Below are 6,745 nucleotides of genomic sequence, written 5' to 3' on the forward strand. Positions count from 1 at the left end.
CCCCATGCAGGGCTCCATCCTGAGGCTCCAGGATCATGACCTGAGCCAGAGGCTGACTAAGCCACCCAGGCACCTCAGATTATTTGAAGCTTTATGAATAATTATGAAAACATGTCCATCTGAATATTTTTGCTAAAGCAAACCAATATTTTGTGACAAATATTTATTGTTCTAATTCAGATTATTGTGAATAGACATAATAAACTTGCTCATAGGTGAAGAGCATATCATTGTAACAGTGAGAAAACGAAGTCCAAGTCTGTATCCTTTGACTTTGCTGTGATGCAGTTAAAAAGTGTATTATATGACAGAATTGTTTTTTATTTATTTATTTTTTCTTTTTTAAGCACAAGACCTCAAAAATTGATTAAAAATATGGAACGCTTCACGAATTTGCATGTCCTTGCACAGGGGCCATGCTAATTTCTGCATCGCTCCTATTTTAGTATATGTGTTGCTGAAACAAAGACAGGTGGAAATGCTTTTTTAAAAATAGGTTTTGTTGCAGCACCTGGGTGGCTTAGTCAGTTAAGTGCCTGCCTTCAGCTCAGGTCATGATCTCAGGGTTCTGGAATCAAGCCCCAAGCTGGGCTCCCTGCTCATTGGGAAAGCTGCTTCTCCCTCGCCCTCTCCCCCTCCCCTGCCCATATGCGCATGCATGCTCTCTTCCTCTCTTTCAAATAAATAAAATCTTTAAAAATTAGATTTTTGTTTTGCTTTTTAAATAAAGAGCATATATTTGTGAAAAGTATATATTAACCTCCAGCGACCTTGAAAACAATATCATCAACTTCAAAAAACTTGCCAAATAAAAATTTCAAAGTCAATGACTAAAATCCTAGTTCTCAAACTGTATAATAAGAAGACCCAAGACACTACAATGAACTCTCAGAAATGCCCTGGATATTTTGTTTTTGAGGATATCATTGATTCTTGACAACTATCATACAACATGGGAACATGGGAACTATGAGCTAAAATAGTTTTATCATTAGATCATACTACATACATTTTGATGAGGTCATATCTTGGCACAATCGGGTTTCTTAGAATTTCAGATAAAAAGCAAATACAGTCATCAACATAAAACAGGAAATTAGTAGTCTTTTCTAATCTATTTCCAAGGTTCAAGAATATATGCATTGCCCAACATGCCCAACCACAAAATTGTGGTTATTTTAAAATATTTTTTTCAATTAATGTGTGTTCATGTTTCACACAACTACTAAGTTGTTGGATACAAGTAACCAGTTTGGATATAACTACTTTAGAGAATGAAATTCTTAGATATTTCATTAGATCTTTGGATAATAGGAAATAATTACTGAGACTCCAAGGATACAAGCAACCAAAGAGTTGGAACCTCTTAGCTAAAGTGATATAAATTTAAAGACAAAGGATCAAATAGTAGAGTCACGTGCAAAAAATTAAAATGGAAATTAAAATATAGTGTGTGAATTATAATTCTTTTAACAATGAAAAATGGAATGAGGACAGTGCTTTACAAAAGCGATTATCTTCAGTATTCATGGGAAAATAAACTAAAAAGGATTTGAAAGTTGATGATATAAGAGCATTAATGGTCCTTAACTCTACATTTCTTTGATATTAATGCTACAGATTAATTTTTGGTGGCCTACAGTAGTTTAAATTTTTGTTTCATTCAATGACTGGGCTAGTGAACCTCTTTACTTTAAAATATAAAGTTACAGAGATCAAATCCAGGCCCACAGTATCACTGGACAGTGGTCCGTATAGTTTCTGTATTTATATGCATTCTCCTTATAGACCTTTTATTTTAGAAGCAGAGTGTTTGTGTTATTTAGAAATTGGTTTAGTGCTTATTGTCTTTTATTTGAAGCATCATTTTTATAATTCAAATATTAGTAAGCTGACAGGTCTAATTACATCTCCAATTATGTGTCTAAGATGTTATGTAGGTTTTGAATGCTTATTACAGTGGTTATTTTTTTCGTGGTTATTTTTAAAAGGATACCCCCTTAGATTGCTTCTACAAAAATCACCATGGAAATATTCAAACATGGTTTGTACATACACACTATAGTCTCACAACATATGTGATCCAAACTCTTTACTGTAGTAAAATATACATGACATAAAATTTAAGATCTTAACCATTTTGGGGTATAATTCAGTGGCATTAAATACATTCTCATTGTTCTGTAACTGTCTTCACTATTTGTCTTCAGAACTTTATCATAATGTCTTCATTATCCCATACTGAAGCTCTGTATCCATTAAAAATAATTTTCAATTCTCCTTTCCTGAAAGTCCCTGACAACCACCATTTTACCTTCTATCATTTTGAATATTGAGTACTCTAGGTACCTCATATGGGTAGAATCATTCAATATTTGTTGTTCTGTGTGTCTGGCTGACTCCCACTTAGGATGTTTTCCAGCTTCATTTAGGCAGTAGCATGGATCAAAAATTCGCTTCTTTTAAAGACTAAATATTCCATTGTGTGTATATATCACATTTTGTTTATCCATTCGTCTGTCAGTGGACAGGGTTGTTTCCATCTTTTGGCCTTTGTGAGTAATGTTGCTAAGAACATTGCTGTGCAAATATATTCATATTGTTTTATACTTTTTTTTAGAATGAATAGGAGAACATTAATTCATGGAAATGCTGACTAAATGTGACATTTTTGTCATTGTTTAAAAAAATTGCTAGTTAGGGGCACCTGGGTGGTTCAGTCAGTTAAGCAGTTGACTCTTGATTTTAGCTCAGGTCATGACCTCAGGGTCCTGGGATTGAGCCCTGTGTTGGGCTCCCTGCTCAGCGGGGAGTCTGCTTGATGATTCTCTCTCCCTCTATCCCTCCCCTTACTCTCTCCCTAAGATAAATACAAATCTTAAAAAAAAAAAAATTGGTGGTTAAAAACAGGGCTCATGGCAAATCCATCTTTTCTTGGAACATTTCTGACTAGAATGGATCTCACAATTACACGTTGTTGTAGTATCATGTACTTCTACTTGATAATACTTATTCTGGTTGTTCTTGAACATTTATTTATTTGTGTGATTATTTGATTAACACAGTTTTCTCATTTCCTAACTATAATGTAAATTCAGACTTGACTTTTCTCATTGTATTTTTACCTGTCAAATATAGTACCTGACACATGAAATACAAGCCTAGGAAGATACCAATCTTTATAAAATGCACATATACCAGCAATAATATAGATCATAAGAAATACATTACAGCAGGATAGCCTTACACAGTCTTTTTCCAATTTCAGTTTGCACTTGATACAAAATTATACCTATTCTCACCAAGTGAGAGAGTGAAACAGAACCTATCAGTACAGAGGGTCAAACTTACTAGTTTTAACAACCTTCACTCTTTGTCCTTTGATGCCAATATCTAGGACTTAAACATCACAGTGAATGACATCAGTGAGAAAGGATAATAGTCAGATTATCAATTAATTATATCTGCTGTATCACATATTATTCTTTTAAAGATAGGAACATAAATTACTTGTTCAATAAAAATATAAAAACATCTTAAAGATGCAAATAAACTTTCTTTTATATAATTTATATCTAACTTATTTTATCTTTAACTGGTTTCAATATTAGAATATTAATGATTATTGTGCAAGTATAGAAAGGATAGTAGCTGACAATAAATATAAAGACATGACCTAAATATTTCCCCTGAATATTTGCTCTGTGAAGGAATTAGTAGTAGTATTTTTGAAGTCTTCATCTGTGTTGAAAACTGTATGTTGTGGAAAGTTTTAGAACAGACTTTAATAGCAAATCTTATTTAGACTATAATTAACTGAGGTTTAACTTAAAGCTGAAAACAAAACAGTCATATTCAGGCATATTGTTTTAAAAAGGTACATTCATGTGTCTAGATTAAGAAAATGAGGTTAGAATTGATTTTCAGCTTGATTGAGGGTATATGTATTAATATGTTAATTACCAAAGTTTTGTGTGTATGTGCATCTTATACTCACACACATATATCTATACACATGATATTTTTGCCACTCTCATTCCTTTACTCACCAATGTAAATTATTGTAAGCAGGTTGTGCCACTGGAGTGAGACCATTCGTGTTTCACTGAGAATCACATACATATTTGCACATCACCCTTCTGTACCTGGAAGGGCAGACAATCCTATGGCTGGATACTATATATTATTGACAGCTTTAAAGAGTCCCAGCTTCTCAAGTGCCTGATTCTTCCAAATTGCCTAGTCCAAATTAAGTGAAGGACTTTAAAAGTCAACCCTTCAGTTGAAATACCCCAGGGGGAGAAATTAGAGCCCGTGTTTTGAGGCTTATTAGTTTTAAATCAATATTTGTCAAACACCTAATTAGTCAAAAAGGGGCCAAGTGTCTTAGTTGGCAGAGTAGCTGACATTATTTGACTTCCTAGTCTCTTGAGTACCTGAGCAGCCACTCAACAGGACAGGAAGGATCATGTTGTAGCATTAACAATTCCACTTCACAAAGAATATATAAGGGTCATAGAACTTTGTGAATCAAATTGTACTGCAATAGCATTCAAAACAAAGCTACTGTAAATGCAAGACTTCAATATTTGTCTAACATACAGGTAATTATAAAGTAAGTGTGTGGCATAGGGATGAAATAAAGATGAGATATACATACATATTTATTTTTCCTCATATCTATAATTTGGCTAAAATTCTGATTTTTGTTTTTATATTTTTTCCCATTATTTTACATTTCCAGTATGATGCATGACTGTTTCTGGACAAACGTGTGTTATCAGGTCAAATACTTTGTTTTGCTCTATGATTACCTTGAGGCAACATGGTCTGTGTACCTGAAAGCAGTGTGTCCACAATGGAATTTAGTAGGAAAATGTCAGTTGTCAGATTTTTGTTTCAAAACAGACTAATTGTTTTTAATTAAAGTATTATTTACATATGATAAAATGCACAGGTATCAAGTATACAGTTCAATAAATTTTGACAATTTCATAAATCGATGTATTTACCACATCAATATATTTTTTTCTCCTCCAGAACATCCCCTTTTGAGCTTTTGTATTCAGTTCTCCCCCCATTTGCAGAGGCAACTACTTTGTGAATTCTATAGTTAAAAATTAATTTGCTGGTTCTTTGACTTTATCTAAATTTAATCATACAATATGTGCTTACTGTGTCAAAAGTCTTTCAGCATATCTATGGGGTTCATCATATTGTCACATGCTTCATAGTTGATTCCTTTTTATTAATGGATAGTATTGCATGATTTGAATATACCACAATGTGTTTATGAGATGCCTTGTTGATCAGTTTATGTGATAATCCTAATATTTAGGTCTATAATTCATCTCAGATTGATATATACAATTTTTCCAACAGCATGTATTTAAAAATGTATCTTTCACACATTGCCAAACTATTAATTGACCTATAATCAAATTAAATACCACAATGTCTTGATTATTATAGCTGTACTATAATTCTTATAGTCAGGTATTCTGATTCTGTTCATTGCCAGGATTGTTTGGCTGTAAGAGATATATAATTTTTAGAACTATATAATTTTTAGAACTGTCAAATTTTATTCCTTTTTTTTTTAAAGACTTTATTTATTTATTCGAAAGAGACACATAGAGAGAGAAGCAGGCTCCATGCAGGGAGCCCGATGTGGGACTCGATCCCCAGTCCCCAGGATCACACCCTGGGCTGCAGGCAGCGCTAAACCACTGCGCCACCGGGGCTGCCCAAGAACTGTCAAATTTTAAACGTATTAGAAAACTATATCTGAAACTAATTATCTACTATATGTTGGCTAATTAAATTTAAATTAACTTTTTTTAAAAAATGAAAAAAGCCTGTTAAAATTTTCATTGGAGTTATATTTATTCTAAAAATAATTTGGGTAGAATTAAATCTTAGAAACACTAGTTTTTCTAATTCTCTAGCATAGTATATCTCCTTATTTACTTATGTCTTCTGTAATTTTTATTTTTGGTGTTCAATACAGAGGTTTGATACATCATGGACTAGATTTATTCCTAAAGGTTTTTGTTGATGTTGTTCTCTTGAAATTATATATATTCTTTATTTTATGTTCTATAGCACAGAAATAAAATTCAGTTTTGTATTTTAATATATCATGTGACTGTTGCCAAATTTATTAGCCTAGAGGATGTTTTGCACATTTTTAATAGTTTTCTGTATACATAATCATGTTGTCTATGAATTATTAGTTTACTATTTTATTTTTCATCTTATGTACCCTTTCCTTTTTTGACTGATTATCAGGCTTAGGATCTCCTTTGTTGTATTGAATAAAACAACTGTAAGTAGATAAGCTTGAATTACATCAAATCTTAGAAGAAAACATTCAATATTTGCCATTAAGTATTAGGCAGGCAAAGGGCTTTCATTCATGAATACCCTTAATCAGATTGGCTAATTATTCCTATTTTCTCTCATTTCTAGTGTGTTTACAGATTTTATGTATTGAATTTTATTTCATGCTCTTCTGAATTTATTGAGAATTGCCAAATGCTTTTGCTCCTTTTTTCTTAATGTGGTAATTTACATTGATCTTTAGAGAGAGAGAGAGCAGGTGAGGGGCAGAGGGAGACAAGGAAGAGAGAAAATCATAAACAGGCTCCGCATCCAGCATGGAACCAAATGCAGGGCTCAATCTCAAGACCCTGAGGTCAAGACTGAAGCCAAAATCAAGAGTTGGACATTTAGCTGACTAAGC

The 6,745-nt window shown here is 32.8% G+C and overlaps 1 pseudogene; it reads right to left on the reverse strand.

Annotated features, from left to right (window-relative positions):
- Nucleotides 1-369: 369 nt before the first annotated feature.
- On the reverse strand, nt 370-466 carry LOC119865502 (annotated as a pseudogene).
- Nucleotides 467-6,745: the final 6,279 nt, after the last annotated feature.

Source organism: Canis lupus, chromosome 23, assembly GCF_011100685.1.
Source record: "Canis lupus familiaris isolate Mischka breed German Shepherd chromosome 23, alternate assembly UU_Cfam_GSD_1.0, whole genome shotgun sequence".
NCBI classification, from domain to species: domain Eukaryota; kingdom Metazoa; phylum Chordata; class Mammalia; order Carnivora; family Canidae; genus Canis; species Canis lupus.